The sequence below is a fragment of the Portunus trituberculatus genome, chromosome 44 (assembly GCF_017591435.1).
Source record: "Portunus trituberculatus isolate SZX2019 chromosome 44, ASM1759143v1, whole genome shotgun sequence".
Taxonomy (NCBI): Eukaryota; Metazoa; Arthropoda; class Malacostraca; order Decapoda; family Portunidae; genus Portunus; species Portunus trituberculatus.
In genome coordinates, this window is record NC_059298.1 from 4,432,641 (window position 1) to 4,453,053 (window position 20,413).

The 20,413-nt window shown below is 42.6% G+C and overlaps 2 long non-coding RNA genes across 2 annotated transcripts in view; one reads left to right on the plus strand and one right to left on the minus strand.

Annotated features, from left to right (window-relative positions):
* The window catches only part of LOC123518945, a 109,155-nt gene that overhangs the window by 64,257 nt on the left and 24,485 nt on the right, over nucleotides 1-20,413 (plus strand). Inside the window, exon 4 of the long non-coding RNA XR_006678934.1 lies at nucleotides 8,965-8,991. This is a non-coding gene — a long non-coding RNA (uncharacterized LOC123518945). The remainder of the gene's footprint in view (nucleotides 1-8,964; nucleotides 8,992-20,413) is intronic.
* LOC123518943 overlaps nucleotides 1-20,413 on the minus strand; it is a 62,537-nt gene that overhangs the window by 28,993 nt on the left and 13,131 nt on the right. The window contains exon 2 of the long non-coding RNA XR_006678931.1: nucleotides 20,004-20,042. This is a non-coding gene — a long non-coding RNA (uncharacterized LOC123518943). The remainder of the gene's footprint in view (nucleotides 1-20,003; nucleotides 20,043-20,413) is intronic.

A 20,413-nucleotide genomic window follows, 5' to 3' on the forward strand; every position in this document is an offset into this window, starting at 1 on the left:
CATATGAATGATTCGATACAGGCTATCTGGGGGACACACCGCCAGCCAGCCAGCCAGCCACCAGGACCCCGCCTGATTAAACTGGGTTATAAAATTTGAGGGGACGAAGAAGGCCTGGCTGGCTGTCTCGACCAAATGTCACAGCCTCCTCATGACGTGCGTGCATTTGCTGTTGCTTTTTGTTCTCTGTTTTACGTTTACGCCGCTGGAGGAAAAGGGAGGAAAGTGCGAAGGTGTGTGTGTGTGTGTGTGTGTGTGTGTGTGTGTGTGTGTGTGTGTGTGTGTGTGTGTGTGTGTGTGTGTGTGTGTCTCTCTCTCTCTCTCTCTCTCTCTCTCTCTCTCTCTCTCTCTCTCTCTCTCTCTCTCTCTCTCTCTCTCTCTCTCTCTCTCTCTCTCTCTCTCTCTCTCTCTCTCTCTCTCTCTCTCAAGTTCACTCTGATACTTCGCCGAACTGAATTAAGCAAGTTATATTTTTTCTTTTCTTTTTCTTTTCTTATAGAACAAAAAAAAAATTGAAAAATATATCCATGAAAATATATTCTCTTTGAGGTAATTATTTTCATATGCTACTAAGAAAACAAAAGGAAGTTATATGTGTTTTCTGTTACTTTTTTTTTATACGAACTCTAAGAAGAACTATAGATTGAATTATATGTTCGCTCAAAGTTCGTCCTCTTGATTCGATATTGAGAAAGCTGAGGCGAAGTATACAAGTTCCGTTCCTTCTCACGTTTTCTCTCGTTGAAAAAGGAAAAGGAAAAGAAAATGGGGCAATGAATTACTCATACACATAATTTTGATTCACAACATTGAGATAAAAGAGCAATTTTTTTTATATATTTCCTTGGTTTTCTTATACTCCACAACAAGAAAAATTAAGAAAATACCATGTTTACTCATTTTTCGTAATAGTTTTGGATATAATTTTGACGTGAATGATACTGATGTACTCTTACGTTCCTCATTTTCTTTACACAAAAAAAAAATCAAGAAAATACTCAGTTCCCTCATTTATAGAATTTTCTGATATATTGTACTTTTATTTATACTCTTAAAGAAAATAAAAGAATGAAAAATGCCCAATTCACTTATTCTTCCTTGACATAGCACTGAGGAGAGACCGAAGCAGCAGGAAGGGAGAAGCACATAAATCATTCTGAGTTAGTGAGGGAAGGAAGGCAGGCAGAGCGGCGCTGACAAGGAACCCGGTGACCAATGGTGATTTACTCGCTCCTGTCGCTCGCCCAAAGGGAACTGTTTAAGCAGCGTCGGTCCGGGGCTCAGTGAAGCGTTCCGGGACCATCCTGACGAAGGGAGTCTGTCCGTAGCCGGGTAGCGGGGGGCGATTTATAATACATTGTTGTGTAAATGTTATGTCCGAGTTAGGCGCCGTTATTGGCCAGCGGGAACCGAGAGAGAGAGAGAGAGAGAGAGAGAGAGAGAGAGAGAGAGAGAGAGAGAGAGAGAGAGAGAGAGAGAGCAATATTCTAGAACGCTTTGCTCTCACACCATCACTGCTTTCCAAAGTCTCTAGTTGAAGGTATTCGTGTCTTTAAGGGTGTTTTTATGGTTCTGCTGATAGATTGGCAAAATTTCTAGTTTATTGAATAGGAAAAATATCTTGAAAACTCAGCTAGTTGTCTCAGTTGCATTTGAAAATTATTGCGGTAAAAGAGCAAGGCGTTTCTGAGTATGGGCGTCAGTGTGGTGGTGCACGGGAGAAGGGGGTGAGTGAGGGTGGGTGGGTGAGGGAGCGTCGGGAGTGTGGGAGAGATGAAGGAAGAGAGAGGAACTGGACTGGGCTGCTATATTTATCTCTCCCTTCTTTTCTTTTCTCCTTCTCTTCTGTTTTATTAGTCTTTTTTGTTTTAAGCTACCATGTGTTTCTTTATCTCCTGTTGTCTTTGTCTTCTTTTTTTTCTCTTGCTCCTTTTTTTTCATTTATTTCTAACCATATCTCGCTTGTGGCTACCAGTGATCGTGTGTTCATTTATCTACTGTAGTCATGCTGTCTTCATTTTTCTTCCCTTTGCTCTCCTCCCTGACGAAGTTATGCAAATTTCGGAATTGGATATATCTCCGACGATGAAATGTACTTGCATATGATATGAGAAACACGCCCAAACTATAGAAAAAATAGGGACATGACAGCAGATTGTTTGAGCGAGTGAAGACACCAAAAGAACTGGGTCATATTGCACTGTAAATAAACCGAAACAGTTCCCTTATTCTATTCCGACTCTTTTTCTATCTCCTCATCCTCCTCCACAGTAAGTTTCCATACGTCTTCATTGAAAATTACAACGAATTAGAAAATTAGTGGATAAAAGAAAAAAACTAACTTATCAATTCGATTTACTCTAAAGAACGATTCATTTCATAACTGTAACGTACTGTAGTAGATTCCGAAACTCTGTACCGATTTACGTGTTTCTTTCATCTGATTTCAATTAATTCAGAATAAATACTATTAAACATTTTTTTTTTTCGGATCTATAAATGAAGTCTTTTTTATCTTTATTTTGTGACCAGCCAAACTCCGTAACACAAAGAGAAAAGAAGAAAAAAAACTTTCATGATAAATAAACGAGTGAACGGAAGCCCTCTTGCCAAAATAGAAGCGTGTATCACAACATATACAAATGGAGAGTGTTCCAATTCCCTCAGCGCGCGGCGTCCAGTATAGCAGGTGCCTCTAATAAGTCTGGCGGGGGGCGCGGAGAAGGTTCGGTCAGTGATCAATAGCGTTGAGCTGAGCCGCGTCTCCAGCCCAGGAGATGAAGTGGCCTCGGTGCAGACTAGCTCCTTGCCGCGAATAATAGATGATTCTGCTGGGCGAGACCGAGGCACTAAGACCTAAGGGACTGGACGCGCCTACACAAAGCCTCTTAGGGCCAGTATACGGCTACATGCGCGTACACACACACACACACACACACACGGTAGCTCAGTGGTTAGAGTGCTGGCTTCACAAGCCAGAGGACCGGGGTTCGATTCCCCGGCCGGGTGGAGATATTTGAGTGTGTCTCCTTTCACGTGTAGCCCCTGTTCACTTAGCAGTGAGTAGGTACGGGATGTAAATCGAGGAGTTGTGACCTTGTTGTCCCGGTGTGTGGTGTGTGCCTGGTCTCAGGCCTATCCGAAGATCGGAAATAATGAGCTCTGAGCTCGTTCCGTAGGGTAACGTCTGGCTGTCTCGTCAGTAGTCAGAGACTGCAGCAGATCAAACAGTGAAACACACACACACACACACACTCTCTCTCTCTCTCTCTCTCTCTCTCTCTCTCTCTCTCTCTCTCTCTCTCTCTCTCTCTCTCTCTCTCTCTCTCTCTCTCTCTCTCTCTCTCTCTCTCTCTCTCTCTCTCTCTCTTTCACTACTACTACTACTACTACTACTACTACTACTACTACTACTACTACTACTACTACTACTACTACTACTACTACCACCACCACCACCACCACCACCACCACCACCACCACCACCACCACCACCACTCTCATTCTTCCGTCATTACTATTGTGTTTCTTCACCTGCCTGTACATTACACACACGCCTTATCACACCCAGCCATCAATCCCACACCTATCCTAGTATCCCACCCTACACTCACTTCACTACCTATCCCTTCTGACTCAACCCCCACAAAACACTACCAACCCCACCACTCCCATCTCTGTCCACCCAGTCTATGCCACATCGAGTCCTGCGCCCCTCCTGCCCTCCAGCACGCGCCCCTCTCTCGCATGTCACGCGAACTGGCACTAAGACCGGAGCTGCTCGACAAAGCTACAAGGTAATCCTCGACAACACACCACCGCAGCGATACCCGCAGACAAGACTGAAGGAAGGAGTGGGTCAGAATCCGGCTGGTTCCTTTCTTCCTTCCTTTTCCATTTTTTTTTTTTCCTCCTCCTTTCCTTCCTTCCTCTTAGTGTTTTCTGTCTTTGTCTTATTTTTTGTCTCTTTCTTTCTCTTTCTCTTTTTCTTTCTCTGTTTTGTCTATGTCTTTCTCTGTCTCTGTCTTTCTCTGTATTTCAATCTCTCTCTCTCTCTCTCTCTCTCTCTCTCTCTCTCTCTCTCTCTCTCTCTCTCTCTCTCTCTCTCTCTCTCTCTCTCTCTCTCTCTCTCTCTCTCTCTCTCTCTCTCTCTCTCTCTCTCTCTCTCTCTCTCTCTCTCTCTCTCTCTGGTGAGTCTCCGGTTTTTTTCAGATTTTGTGTTGGAGGCTTCGTATTTTGATTTTTTTTTCGAGTTGCTGTGCATATATATTACTTTTTTTCTCTCCCTAGTATATGTGAGCGTATATATAATGTACAGTGTCTTCTTTTCTTTTTTTATTAGTTTTCGTTGGTGTATTACTGTGTTTTTGTAATGGTAAGCAAAATTTTCGTTCTGCTATTATTTAATTTTTGTTTATATTATTTTTCGCTTGTGTATTATTTTGTAATGGCCAGTAAATTTTTCGTTTCAACTTTTATTTAATTTTGTTTATTTATCTACTCATTTATTTATCTTATTCTTTTGTGTGTGTGTGTGTGAATATTTCTTAACCCTTTGGTTTGTTTCGTACATTTGTTTCTTATTTCTTTCAGTATTTTTATTTGTGTATATACATGACGCAATATTTTTTTTTCTTTCCATTCACTTACTTCGCTTGACTTTATTTTTCTCTCATTGTCTTATACCTTTACGAAAAATCACACTTCCAAACCTCCTCCATTTTCTTTTCTTTACCAATCCCTATCCAATCCTTCATTCACACATATACGATATACACACATAGATACATACACCGTCTCTATTTGCCTTCTTTCATCACTATATTCTCTCTCTCTCTCTCTCTCTCTCTCTCTCTCTCTCTCTCTCTCTCTCTCTCTCTCTCTCTCTCTCTCTCTCTCTCTCTCTCTCTCTCTCTCTCTCTCTCTCTCTCTCTCTCTCTCTCTCTCTCTCTCTCCTCGTCCCTCCCTCGTCCCTTCACTTTCCATCTCCACAACATAATGGAAGACGTGGCTGGAGGCGGTGGTGGCGGCCAAGGTGTATTAGATGACCAGTTGTGGGAGGCTGAGGGTGGCTGGGGAGGGAGGCACAGTAGAGAGACCGGGAGGGAACATATGGGAAGCTGCTGCGGGAAGGCAAGGAAGAGGGGAAGGTGTTTCGAGCGTAGAGGCTGAAGTAGATAGGTAAGGAATAGGTAAGGAAAAGGTAGAAAGAGAATGATAGTGGTTAGGTAAGAGCAGGATAGGCAGGAAAGGTAAGGGAAAGAGAGAAAAGATAGAGGGAATGATAGTGGAGATAGGGAACGTAAGGAGGGTGTATAGGGAAGGGAGAGGAGCATCTAGGGGACGTGGAATATATGGGTTTTGATGAAGTTATACCAGATATTGATTACAGGTGAATATTGAGCGTGAATTTTTTTCTTTCTTTTTTTTTCGTAGCGCCTCGTCTTGTAATATAAACTTTACAAAAGGAGTATTTTCTTTATGTACGTTGTTTGTCTATACTTTTTTTTATGTGGAAGTAGCAAAGTAGTTGTTATTTCTTTGTTATTTTATTTATTTATTTATTTTTTTTTTTTTTTTACTAGCTGATTCCCTTCAGTACTGGAACATATTTTTACTTTGATATTTTTGTATGATTAGACCATTTTCTCGACATTAGAAAGGGTCAGTGGAGGTCAGAAGGTTAATGACCCCAGTCTTCACTATTTTAATCCCCCACATGAGTTTCTGAAGCTGTACAAAATCACCAAATACTAAGCAGAATGAATATGGAAACGCGTCATGGTACCGAAGGGGTTAAGCATTATACTTGGCGCGTATTCTGAAGATAGGGAGGAACACAGGAGCTGCAGAGTAGCACGCGAGCAATTGTGAATAACTGTGAGGCGTGACAAAGAGAAACAGATTAAAGGGAGAGAAAAAAAAAAACTTCCTGAAAAGCCTCCTCATATGTCTCTCTCTCTCTCTCTCTCTCTCTCTCTCTCTCTCTCTCTCTCTCTCTCTCTCTCTCTCTCTCTCTCTCTCTCTCTCTCTCTCTCTCTCTCTCTCTCTCTCTCTCTCTCTCTCTCTCTCTCTCTCTCTCTCTCTCTCTCTCTCTCTCTCTCTCTCAAAAGTAAGTACTTCCCCTCATCTTATTTTTATTTCCTTTTTTTCCCCTTCCCCCTGATATTTCCAAATGGTTCCCCAAAGTCCTACTCCCCACCCACTACCATTCCTCCACCTATCCTTCTCTCCTTCCCTCCTTCCCTCCTTCTCTCCTTCCTTCCACTTCCCATCCCCTCCTTCCCTCCTTCCCTCCTTCCTTCCCTTGGGCAACACTAGGAGGGGCCAGCCAGCTCTTGTCACCAGCCGCCTTGGACAGAGGAATTCCCACAGTAGCCCTCTTCCTCCTCCTCCTCCTCCTCCTCTTCCTCCTCCTCGTCTTCGTCGTCGTCGTCTTCTTTTCTCTTCCTCTATTTCTTGTCTTTCTAGAATATGTAAATGAGATCCATACCTGACAAATTCGTTTTGCTGTTTTTTTATTTTATTTTTTTTTTTTTTTTATTTGTTTTATGTGCCTTTTTTTCGTTTTGTTTGTGTTATTGTTGTTTTTCTTCTTCTTTTTCTTCTTCTTCTTCTTCTTCTTCTTCTTCTTCTTCTTCTTCTTCTTCTTCTTCTTCTTCTTCTTCTTCTTCTTCTTCTTCTTCTTCTTCTTCTTCTTCTTCTTCTTCTTCTTCTTCTTCTTCTTCTTCTTCTTCTTCTTCTTCTCCTTCTCCTCCTCCTCCTCCTCCTCCTCCTCCTCCTCCTCCTCCTCCTCCTCCTCCTCCTCCTCCTCCTCCTCCTCCTCCTCCTCCTCCTCCTCCTCCTCCTCCTTACTCTCACCTTTTACTCTTCCCTTTTATTTTTTAATCTTCCACCTTCCCATTCTACTTGTATTTATCTTTTTTTTCCTCCCACAGCACCGTTTTTACCTCCCTCTTCCTCCCTGCCCTTCATCCCACCGTCCTTCCTTCCTTTCCTTTCTTTCCTTCCTTTCTTTCCTTCCTTTCTTTCCTTCCTTCCTTCCTTCCTTCCTTCCTTCCTTCCTTCCTTCCTTCCTTTCTTCCTTCGCTCCGGCCCCCTCCCTTCCTTCGTTCACTATAAGAAGGTGGCGTCCCCTTACTGTTTGGTTTTGGAGTTTATTGTTTCAGAAGATGCAATCAAAGACGCTGCAGGGAGACTCGATTCCCTTATTCTGTGTGTTATTGTTTCATTATGCGATGCTATTCTGTCTTTTTTTCTTTTTTTTCTCTCTGTTTTTTGTGGTATTGATGGTGGTAGTGGTGGTGATGGTAGTAGTAGTAATAGTAGTAGTAGTAGTAGTAGTAGTAGTAGTAGTAGTAGTTATGGTGGTTGTATTGTAATAGAAATATAGATTAAGAAATAACGGAAGAGGAAGAGAAAAGGATGGGAACAAAAAGGCAAGGAAGAAAAAGAAGAGAAGAGGGAGAATAAAGGGAGGCAGAGGGGGAGGGTAAAGAACACAACTAATGCGTCTGGAAGGAAAACCTACAGAGAGAGAGAGAGAGAGAGAGAGAGAGAGAGAGAGAGAGAGAGAGAGAGAGAGAGAGAGAGAGAGAGAGAGAGAGAGAAACAGTAAATAAAAAAATGGAACAGTGATAAATAATGACAAGAGGGATGAAGGAGGGGAGAGGAGGAATGGTTCTGATTGGATAGACCAAGGGTCAGAGAGAGAGAGAGAGAGAGAGAGAGAGAGAGAGAGAGAGAGAGAGAGAGAGAGAGCTTGGGTCAGGTAGAGAGAGAGGGAGAGGGAGGAGAGGAAGAGAGGATGGGGGAGGGAGGTAGGGAGAGCTTGAGGGAGTTAACGTCGAGGAGATGGAAGGATGGGGGAGTGGAGGGGTGATGGAGGGGTGACCACTTTGCTACAAGAGTCTTACCTCTCCCCCCCTTTCAATTTCCTTTGCACGGGCTGTATTTCTTTTAACATTTTCCTTTTTTTTTTTTTTTTTACTGGATGTACTAAACTTTTTTCTCCGCCACCTGTGGAAAGTGTGAGAGAATAGAAAAGAAAAACATGATTGACAATTGCGATGTTGGTCAAAGTAAACATAAACGGAAGCAAGATTAACTAACAGAAACACAACAACAGGAGTGGACAGTGTCAAGGAGGGGAGACAAAAGCGACAATTGGAATGGCTGGTTTGTTAAGTGTGTGAAAAAAAAAAGTAAGGAAAGAATATTAATTGGAGGAAAGTACAATATACAAAGGAGTACAAAGGAAAGACCAGACAGCAACAGCGCTACTGGACCTAACGAGGCTGTCTGTGTCTCTCTTCTACCACTACATATTCTTCGACTTACAGGCTGAAGGACACTAAGATTCAAGGAAAGGAAAACAAGAGAGCACAGGGAGAAAGAAAGTCAAAGATGTGATAGGAAAGGTTGACAGGGAAATATTATTATCTAGTACAGTAACTAAAAAAAATATCTTATGTAGGCGCAAAGTACGTCATTTGAGGGGTTCGTGCGAGATGATTGTCAACAAGTATAAAGTCAGGACTAGGTAGTAGAAGTAGGGAGATAGATTAAAGTAGTGAGAAAGTAGCGATATTGTAGAGTCAGTCAGTCAGAATAAGTAGGCAATGACAGAAGTAGATAGTGGCAAAGAACGGAGATAGATTTAAGTAGGGAAAAGTACCAATATTGTAGAATAGAGTAAGACAGTCAGTCAGCCAGCCAGCCAGTCAGTCAGTCAGAAGGCAGAAGCAAGGAAGGGAAATATGAGGAAGAGGTAGAAGCGAAGCGAGTTGGGGCGGAGAGCAGTAACTAGTGATCTACATGCAGGTCGCCGCGTCCACCAGATAATAAACTTGAGATCACAATTTCACCCCAACGAGGTTTTCGCGGTCTGGCTCTCAACGTTACTTTCCCTACCATTTTCCTAACATCTCATATTTTACTCACTTTCCTGTTCTCCTTTTTCAGATCATGAGGAAGGAAACTGGAGTGACGGTAAGTACTGGGGCGTTATTGTTATCATTTTACTGTTATTATCATTACGAGTTTATTGTAGGTACAGTTGTGTATTGAAAATTATGTATAAGCTGGACGAGGCGAAGTGCAACAGGGTAAAATGACAAAGGATGCCACAGAAATGGATAAAATTAGACAGGCCAGAGCAGTGTTGGGCTGTGTTGAACTGGATTAACTGACCTGAATTAGGTTAAACATAGTAGTGCTGATGTTGGATTGGATTGAACAGAGGTGGGTTGGTTTAGATGGCTTAGGCTAGGTTAGGTTAGGCTGGGTCGGATTGAGTAGGATAGGACGGTAGTAGGTTGGACTTAATTAGTATAGGTTAGGTTGATCTGAATTGAAATGACGAGTGTGGTGATGGTGATGTTGAGATTAAGTTATTTTTCCTGGCGTGGGATGGTTTCTTCAGGATTGGGATATCCTGGGACGTGGCTGGGCTGTACTGTGCTGTGCTGGGCTGGGTTGGGTTGGCCTCAGTCGAGTTATCCTGAGAGGGAGTTGGACTAGATTGGACTTGGTTGGACAGAGTTGGACTGGGTTGGACTGGAATGGGCTGGGTTGGACTGAGTTGACTGTAGTGTATCAAGTATCAAGCGGAAAATAAACAGATACAGCAACGAGCGGACGGGGCAGTGTTGCCAGATGCCTGGGTCTCTTTATGGCCTCGTAAAGCCCGGCAACCATTCGTGCCTGATAACATTTCATTTGAATTTGAGTTTTATACGTGCGAATGTTTTACGAGGGGACAGCGAGCGAGCCTCTTCCCCCGCCACGCCTCTTGCTGGGGTAAGTGGGAGAGCCCTTGACGTGGTGTTCAGTACCCCTATTGCGCCTCGTCTCGTATTCTTCACCTCCGCTATTTCAAAAGGTTTTATTTAAACATACACGTGTTTTTAAGGTGTTTTTATGGTTCTAGAGATAGAGTGACAAGATTTCTACATTATTACCTGGAGAAACACTCGTGAAAACCCCGCTAATCATTTCTGTGGTTCTGAAAAATAGTCGTGGTGAGAGAGCGAAGCCTTTTTGAATACTGGTCTTTTACTGCTGATGGGAGGTGAGTAACAAGATGGGTCAGTCGTGAAGAAAATATCGTTGTACTGTTGCTTGTTGCTAGTATACTCATGGTCATAAATGCAAGTAATTTTCTTCTTTCATCTCTACCGTGTTTTGTGCTTTCTCTCAACATCCTATTGATCCATAATTCTAAACGCTTTTGTTCTCTCACTTGGGCTATTTTTCAAAGGCTTCACAGATCATTATTAGGCAGGCTGTTTCTTTTTTTCTTTTTTATTGATGATGCAGAATACTTAATTCATTCATATACATTCCATATACATTCTGGTTACTATTTGGTGGTTTTATACAGCTTCAGAAACTTATAGGGAGGATTAAAATGTGAAGACTATGGCCATTAATCTTCTGCCCTTTATAGACCCTTCCTAATGTCAATAAAATGGTCTAATCGTACACAAATCTCAAGGTAAAAATGTGTCCCTCTACCTAAGGGATCAAATTTTCATTAAAATCATGAGAAAAACTTTCCACTATAGTCTGTTTGAAGAGGAATCGAGACAATGAAAGTAATGTGAGAATGATGTCCTTGTTCTCCTTACTGTCTTCTTATAAAGCCTGACAGGTGATAGACTCTTAGCATATCAGGGGACTTGAAACAAGAAAAGCGATACAGAGTGGAACAAAAGCTCGTATTCTGAAACGCTTAGCTCTCTTACCATCACTGCTTTCCAAAGGCTGTAGTTGTTTCTAAGAGTATTTTTATGATTCTGGTGATAGAATGGCAAGGTTTCTAGTTTATTAATAAGAAAGATTATTTTGAAAACCCGTCTAGTTGTCTCTATGTACTTGAAAAATTGTCGTAATGAGAGAGAAAAGCGTTTCTGAATACGGGCGAAGGTGTTGTATGTTACTTGACTTGCTATTATGACTCAACAGGCCACTTTTGAATGTTAACCAACTGCAATATCAAAAGTGAAATAACAATGTCGGGGTCGCGTGATGTGGAGGAACAAGTACAAAGGAAAAAACGGTAAATGTTTCCAAATTCTGATATTCTTTTTATTTTGGGTGTAAACGAAATTGGAGTTTAAGACATTGGCGTGCTTTTGAATTATGATAGCAAACGCGCGCGCGCGCGCACACACACACACACACACACACACACACACACACACACACACACACACACACACACACACACACACACACACACACACACACACACACACACCTTAGTTATTTAAAGTACACAATTCTTGGGGTTAAACCAAGTGAGTTTACATATGCTTCATTTCGTATTTGTTGCGAAAATTGTGCTTTAAAATTATATAAACGTAGTCATTCATTTTTTTTCTTCTTACACTTTCTATCTCAAGGTTTCGCTCACCACATAATATTATTCCCTCCTCCTCCTCCTCCTCCTCCTCCTCCTCCTCCTCCTCCTCCTCCTCCTCCTCCTCCTCCTCCTCCTCCTCCTCCTTCTGCACAGCCAACGCGGCAACTGGTCCCAGAGCAGCCGTGGTCAAATATGAATGAGTTCCTTCCAAACTTTTGTTCTTGGCTCGGGTGGAGGAAGTTTGTGGCCTCAGTGTATGATCCGAGCAAACCCTCCACCTTCGCCGCTGCCCGCTTCCCTGGCCGCCCCGAGTGCCTCCTTCAGCGAGGGGGAAAATAATGATAAAAAGAAAAGACTCGATGCTCCCCAGCGAGACGAGACGGGGTACACAGAAGGCTCAAGTTTCATATTAAACGTCTTAACCCCTTCAATACTGGGACACATTTTTACCTGGATCAATGTACGATTAGATCATTTTATTGACATTAGGAAGTGTCTATGGTGGTCAGAATATTAATGGCCAGAGTCTTCACTATTTTAATCCCCTACATAAGTATCTGAACCTGTATAAAATAGTAAGCAGAATGAATATGGAAACACGTCATGGTTGCTGTTCCTCGCTGTTCCCCATTCATTCTTGACGTTTTGTTTGTGTAGAGAGAGAGAGAGAGAGAGAGAGAGAGAGAGAGAGAGAGAGAGAGCGCAAATGAGATAAGACTGGACCCTGGTGGTAAAAGGCTACGTGCAATTGAGAAAGAAAAATGTACTTAGTTGTATGACACGTGCATGAATCAAGTGAACAAAAAAAAAATAAATAAATAAAATAATGGATAAAAACACGAATGATTGTAAAATTTAAAAAAACGCAAGAAATCATACAAAACTTATGATAAATGTAACGATAACGAACAAAATGAGGTTCAGAGAGAGAGAGAGAGAGAGAGAGAGAGAGAGAGAGAGAGAGAGAGAGAATGAATCCGAGGTCGCCACAAACTAGCGTAGATGAAAGAGAATGGCGGGAGGGGGAGAAAGAAGGAAAGAAAGAGAGAGAGAGAGAGAGAGAGATGGAGAGTGAGAGAGGGTAAAGGGGAGATGATGGTATGGGAGAGTCAGGGCGGGAGTGGACGGGTCGCGTGTATGGGCGGGAGAGGCAAAGGGCTGGGTAGGGGGCTAGTCTGGACAGTGACGGAGACCAGGGGCTTGATGGGTCTATTCAGATTTCCCCAACACGCAGCACAAGTATCTGCCGCCTTGACACTGACGGTGGCGAGGGAACTGGGGGGAGTGGAGGAGAGAAGGGGAGAGAAAAGGGAGATCAGAAAGAGAGAGAGAGAGAGAGAGAGAGAGAGAGAGAGAGAGAGAGTGCGGGGACAGCCAGTTACAAATAAATCAACACGTCAGATCTTAAAACACTTCTGGCAGCCTCTTCACTATTTTCCAAACGTTCTACACTGTTGAACTTACTAGTTTTTAACACCTTAATTACCATGAAGGGTTTCCATATTCATTGTGCTTACCCATTTGGTGATTTTATACAGCTTCAGAAACTTATGCGAGGATTAGAACAGTGAAGACTCTGGCCATTGATCTTCTAACCTCCATAGACCTTTCCTAATATTAATAAAATGGTCTAATCGCACACAAATCTCAAGGTAAAAATATGTCCCAGTATTGAAGGGGTTAATACTGTTTTGGAGGTCCTAGAGACATATAAACAAGACTTCTTCATTATAACCTGAGAAACACACTTGAGAACTGTACTAGTTATATATATATGTTGCCCCCTGGAAAATAGCGATGGCGAGAGAGTGAAAGAGGAGAGCGTTTAAAAAAAATGAGGCACAGGAAGGCACAGGAAGACAAGTCCTCACCACCACCACCACCACTACCTAGAATCCGCAGCCACGTCCAGTTGGAGCAAATGGCGCGTGTCAAGCGAGCCAATGAAATATACATGACGCACCTCAGAGCACAATCCTGCCTTACCGCCGATTCTTGTGTCCCTGCCAAGAGAAGATGAGAGAAGGCCGGGACGGGGAAGGAGATCGGTAGAAGGAGGGAGAAAATGGGAGAGAAAAAAAAAGGAAGGGAAAAAAATAATATTCTTATCTTATATTTTTCTCTTTCCCCCACAAATGAGAAGTGTCAGATGATAGCGTCGTGGATGGTAGGGAGGTGGGGGAGATGGTAAGAGGGAGGGTAGGACAAGTGAAGAAGAAGGAGGAGGAGGACAAGGAGGAGGACAACGAAGGGAAGAAAATAAGAAAAAAGGAGAAAAAAGAGAAAAAGAAAGAACAAGAAAAAGAAAAAGAAGAAAGACAAGAAGAAGAAAAAGAGAAAAGAGAAAGACAAGAAGAAAAATAAAAACAAGAAGGGAATAAGAAGAAAAAAATGAAGAAGAAGAGGAAGAGGAAGAGGAGGAGGAGGAGGAGGAGGAGGAGGAGGAGGAGGAGGAGGAGGAGGAGGAGGAGGAGGAGGAGAAGGAAAAGCCAACAACAACAACAACAACAACAACAAAAATAAACAAATAAATCAAAGAAAGAAAAAAGTAAGAAAAACAGTAGAAGAAAACAACACAAGAGCGAATGAACAAGTAAATGAATAAATAAATGAAACCTGAAGCAAGAACTTGACTTAAAGAATCGACGTAACACCACCAAAACCGGAAAAAAGGACATGACCAACCTCCCTCACACATCATGATATAGGAAGTGACCAAGACAACGGAGAAACAAAACCCACAATATCTGAACCGTGGCAACTGAGCGGAGGGCAACTTGCGGAGTGTGTGCGAGAGAAAATGATGAGTTTTGTTGCAAGAGATGGCCACGCGCGAAGGAGAGACAGAGGTCAATATTCTGAGACACTTCCGCACCGCACCGTCACTGTTATCAAAAGGCTCCAGTTGAAGTGACACGGGTTTTTAAGGATGTTTCTGTAATTCTACTGACATGTTAACGAGTTTTCTGCTTTATCAACAGGAAAATACTCTTTAGAACTCGGCTAATCCTCTTTGTAGTCTTTGAAAATAGTCGCAGTGAGAGAGAGAAGCGATTCTGAATGTAGACAGAGGGACCGAATCGAGAGTCACACCGAATCGTACCGAGTCACACAGACAACAACGCGGGAGATAAAGAGAGGAGTGCAGTGAGGGGTGAGGAGCAGCACGAGGGGCGCGCATTGTGAGAGGGGAGAGCTAGCGGCATTGTGGCCACCGTGAAAGATGGACGTGGCTATCCAGGGATGAATACAGTTGCCGGATTGACTCATGGAGACAGAAAGGGTGTCGGGAGTGCAGCACGCGATGGCTGACCGGCTGCTCCTACAGTGTGGCCGTGGTGTTGTTATTGTTGTTATTCATATTGGCTTTTGTGAAGATTTTGTAGGATATTTATACAGTGGTTTCCTTCGCTAGGCAGACAATTCTATACCGGTTGGTTGGTCAGTGTTCCTTTCCCATTCGTGAGCACGTGATCGATGGATTGAGGGTGTGCGTTATTGAAACAGAAAAAAAGGAGGACGAAAGGCATTCTATTTTTTTTTCTGTTCTGTTCTGTTTTGTTATGATTGTATTTACTTATCCATTTATTTTCTTATGCGATACGTCTCCATTAAGGTGAAAATAAACATGAATAAATAAATAAATAATAAATAGATAATACATCTTTATTTCAAACTTAACACAATTGCTTTCCTCTCCATCTGACCCTCTTCAGTAATGAGATCCATTTTTTACCATGATTTCTGGGTATCATAAGACGATATCATTTGCATTAGGAAAGATCTATGGAGATCAAAAGATTAATGGTCTCCACTATTTTAATCCCAATATGAGTTTCTGAAGCTGTATAAAATCGTCAAATAGTAACAAGAATGAATATGAAAACGCGGCGTGGTACTGAACGGGTTAAATCACTCACGAAAAATACAGAAACAACAACAACAAAAAAAAAAATGAAATATAGAACCAATCCACTGCCGTCCCCTCTCCACCACAAGGAAAGGAAAATAAATCAATGAATCAAAACTTAATACGACAAATGTAAACTCGAACTGAAATAAAAAAATTTAAAAAAATGGAATGATAACAACAGGAATCGAAAAAAAAAAATGTACAGGAACCAATAGACAGAGGCGGTCAGACAGAATGTATATACGGAAGTCCTACACACCAGAGAAGAAAAGGCGACCAAAAAAAAGAAGAAATAGAAAAAAAAATGGAAAAAAAAACACGGAAGAGGAAACAGGACGGGACAGAAGGCGACGATAGAGAGAGAGAGAGAGAGAGAGAGAGAGAGAGAGAGAGAGAGGGCGGGGGTTGGGGGGGAAATGAGGCAGACAGGAAGTTGACATAAAGGCGCGTGGCCGAGAGAGAGAGAGAGAGAGAGAGAGAGAGAGAGAGAGAGAGAGAGAGAGAGAGAGAGAGAGAGCACAAGATAGGTACAAAACTCGTGCAATTCATATAAATGTACTAAAAAATTGCATATGAAAAGAAAATAAATAGTTAAATAAGAAAGGGATAAACTAAAAGAGGAACAGGAAAATAAAGATATAATGAGATATACACAAGAACAATGAAATAAAGAAACGAAAAAAACTCATATATAATTAAAGGAGAGAGAGAGAGAGAGAGAGAGAGAGAGAGAGAGAGAGAGAGAGAGAGAGAGAGAGAGAGAGAGAAAGGAAGGGGAGGGAGACAGAGGATAAAAAGAGGAACAGATAAAGAGACTGAAAGAGAAAGATCAACTGCAAGAAGAGAAAAGAAGAAGAAGAAGAAGAAGCAGAGAGAGAGAGAGAGAGAGAGAGAGAGAGAGAGAGAGAGAGAGAGACGAGAGCAAGAGAAAGAAAACAGAAGAGAGAGAAGATACAAAGATAAAGAGAAGCACAGAATAAAAGAGGGATCGAAAGATAGGACGAAGGAGGGAAGAGGGAAGGGAGGGAGGGAAGAGGGAAGAGAGGGAGAAGAGGTAATGAAAAACACAGGAAAAAAAAGAAAAGGGCAGAGAGATAGGACGGAGGAGGGAAGAGGGAGGGACAGAGGTGCGATACATCCATCATGCTTATCACATTTCCAATTCTGGCGCGTGAATGCGACGGCCGGGCTTGGACAGCGCGGCCGCGAATACGTAATGGTCGCGTTGGGACGTGGTCTTATCCCGCCGCCCATCTTCCCAACACGCCCTCGTCCGTCCGCCACCCATCCTTCTCCTTTTCCCTTTCTCTTCTCCTCCCCATTTTTTTTTATCTCTCATCTTGTTTATTTTGACTTATTTTTCCTTCTCTTTCTTTTCTTTTTTTGTTTTTGCTTCTGGTTTGTCTTTATTATATATTCTTCCCTTATGATTGTTTTTGCTCTCCTCTTCCCTTTCTCTTCTCTTCCGCATCTTTTTATCTTTTATCTTGTTTATTTCGTGTAGTCTCTCTTTCTCTTTTTCTTTTTCGTTTTTTTCTCGTTTTCTTTCTGCTTCTGTTCGTATTTGTATTGTATTTTTATTCGCTTCCCTACTATTCTCTTCTCATGTTATCTTTGTATTCTCTTCCCTTTTTTTTTTTTTTATCTTGTTTGTTTCGACTTATTTCTATTTTCTTTTTCTTGTTTTCCTTCTATTTATATTTTTCTCTTCCTTACCATCCCTTTCTTTCTTCTTATCTTTACTCTTTTCTTCCCTTTTTCTATCTTTTATCTAGTTTATTTCGACTCGTTTCTCTTTCTTCTTTTTCTCATTTTCCTTTTCTTTTGTTTATCTTTCTGTTGTATATTTTATTCTTCCATGATTCTTTTCGCTCTCCTCTTCCCTTTCTCTTCTCTTCCCCACTTTTTTTATGTTATTTTGTTTATTTCGTTTCGTTTCTCTTTCTTTTCCTCGGTTTCCTTCTTCTGTTTGTTTGTCTTTCTGTTGTATATTTTTGTCTTCTCTACGATTCTCATCTCTTTCTTGTTATCTTTTATTTTTCTTGTTTTAATCTCGTTTTCCTCTTTCCGCTGCTACTGTTTGTTTTTTCTTGTGTGTATCCTCGTCTTCTTTACGATTCTCTCCCCCTTATTTATTTTTTTTCCTTTTCTCGTATGTAGTTCTGTTCACTCATTTTCTCTTCACAATTTCTTCCTCCCTCCATTCAGTATCCCATCTTCTTTTTCTCACAAATCTTTTTCCTTCATCTTTCTTTTCCAGACATGCGCTTGTTTTTTTTCTTTGTAGTCCTTCTCCTTCCCTTTTACCCCTCAACTTACTGTCTTCATCTCCCTCCAATCCGATATTTTTTTCTCTACAATTTTTTTTTTCGTATATTCTCCCCTGGTTCACCTACAACATTCCTTTTATCTCTTCCGTTATTCTTTTGTCTTCGCCCATCGTGCTCTAATTTATTTTCTCCTTTTCATCACTAAAATTCTCGTACTCCTTTTTTTTTTCCTGTCTACATTGTATATAAAAAAGAGTAACATTAATAACAAACACATTTGTATATCATTGATTAATCTGTTTTGTTTACTTATATATCATACTTAATAATTTCAACTGTAGCATCTAAACCCCTACAGTATTCGGACACATTTTTACGTTGAGATTTATGCATGATTACACCATTTTATTGACATAAGCAATGGTCTATGGAGATCAGAAGATTAATGGCCAAAGTCTTCACTATTTTAATCTCCCACATACTCGTAAGTTTCTGAAGGTGTACAAAACCACCAAATAGTAAGCAGACTAAACAAGAAAACGCATCACGGTACTGAAGGGGTTAAACTAATACTTATACTAACTCATCCCAATCATATAACGCCTAACTACTAAAGTCCACCTCGCCACGGGAACTAAAAAACATGAGGGCGATAGAAAATAGAAAACGGAGTCTGTATACGTCACTCAGTTTAGTTAAGATGCTGGATACACAGACAGGAGCAATAGAAATAACAACAGCAGAAGTAACAACAGCAGATCACGAAGTAGCATTTAGAGAGAGAGAGAGAGAGAGAGAGAGAGAGAGAGAGATTGATTGATTGATCTTATTTACTTGTCTACTCAACACTAAGACATTGATGAGTTTGCACACACAATTTTAGTCATATTCCTTGTTTCCCTTCGTCCTTTTCTCTTTCCCTGACTCACTTTATCCCTTCTTCCTTTTTCCGAGGGTAGCCGAAGCGACTCCATCACGAGAAGGAAAAAGGAAGTATCAAAAACTCTCATCCTTTCCATCCCTCTCTTCCTTTCTTCTCCCCTTTCCTCTTCTCTCCCTCCCTGGTCTTCGTGTACTCTCCCCTCCCTCCTCTGCCTTCATATCCTCCCCTTTCCTCTTCTCTCTCTTCCTGTTCTTCGTCTTCTCCCTGCTTCCTCCCCTGTTCCCTTCAAGGTGGGACGCGTCAACCCAACAGGCGTCGTGAGGGTCTGGGCTATCAAGGAGATTGGCCAGAGGCGAGCACAAGACAGCCTTGGCCAGCGGGTGTCAGCCAAACACGGACTGACGCCTCGAGACTCCCTGCTCCTCCTCCTCCTCCTCCTCCTCTTCCTTCCCCTTCTGTCTCCTCCCACACTGTACCCGTCCTCCTTCCTCTCCCGCGACACGTGAAGTCCCCTGACACTTCTCGGTGATGCCTCCATTTGACCTTTACTGGCACCGGGGAGGCTCCACTGCGTGACTTAAACTGACGCAGGACAATCTCGATGAGACGAAACTAACTGGGTTTTCTCTCACGTCCACCGTCATCGAGCCTCGACTCGCAGTAACGACGCCGCCTCACGCCTCATTTGCCTCCTCGGCCTCCACCTTTCCGCGACACGTTTTCCTCATAATTGCTGCACGAGAGGATTTCGTCTTTCGGAATTAACATATTTCTGTGAATATTAAACAGCGTATGTATGAATGACTATATTATTTAAGTCCTTCATTACAAGTCTTGCATTGATATCAACATAATATATTGCAAAGAAAATAGTTCTATCAGTGAAATGTTGAAAGTTAGATCAGTGTTCTACAATAATGTATCTCTCTCCACCATTTGTTTTTTTATACTTGACACCATAGATCATGGTTAAGTATGATCAATGAACAAATCTAGCGACATTCCACATTTCCACGCTGCCGCCAGCCATGCACCCATACCACGACCCGATGGTGGCCGCGCATCAGACAAATCTCCCCTTCCTTGCTGCAAACGAGAATATTGAGCCTCGGTCACACTGGAGTCTGAATTGTCATACCTTAAAGGCTTTTGGCCGCTGGGGGCGAGGAACCCTGAGAGGGGAGCGTGAGGGGGTAAGACGGAAAGAAGGGAGAGAGAGAGAGAGAGAGAGAGAGAGAGAGAGATGGGTGAATGGAGGGAGGGAGGGGACAGGGGCCGAGGCGTGGCTCTTCTCCCTATACACCACCTCGGGCCGCTCCCCGTCCCTGCCTCTCCCTGTGGCCCGCAGAGGGTGCTCCCCATCCCCCTGTGACTGGACATCAAAAGTCCGCGGACCGCACACCCGCCAGGATGCGCGATAACTACCTTTCACCTGCGCCACCAGGATTGTCGCGTCCTGATGAGAAGACTGACGTGCCGCAGTGTTACCTGAGCCCCTCCCTCGCCTCCCGCCCGCTCGCACCTGCCGTGACAGTAGAGTGTTGAGGGCGCCTTCAGCCATTATCTTACCTCGACAACCCCGGGCGGCCGTCAGAATTTATGAAGGGTCTGGAACAAATAAATATTTCTTCCAGTGAGGGGGAAGGAGGAGCATGAACAGAATGCACAAAATACGTTCTCAATTTCTCTCTCTCTCTCTCTCTCTCTCTCTCTCTCTCTCTCTCTCTCTCTCTCTCTCTCTCTCTCTCTCTCTCTCTCTCTCTCTCTCTCTCTCTCTCTCTCTCTCTCTCTCTCTCTCTCTCTCTCTCTCTCTCTCTCTCTCTCTCTCTCCTCCTCCTCCTCCTCCTCCTCCTTCTTCTTCTTCCTCCTCCTCCTCCTCCTCCTCCTCCTCCTCCTCCTCCTCCTCCTCCTCCTCCTCCTCCTCCTCCTCCTCCTCCTCCTCCTCCTCCTCCTCCTTCTTCTCTCCTCTTTTCCCTTGG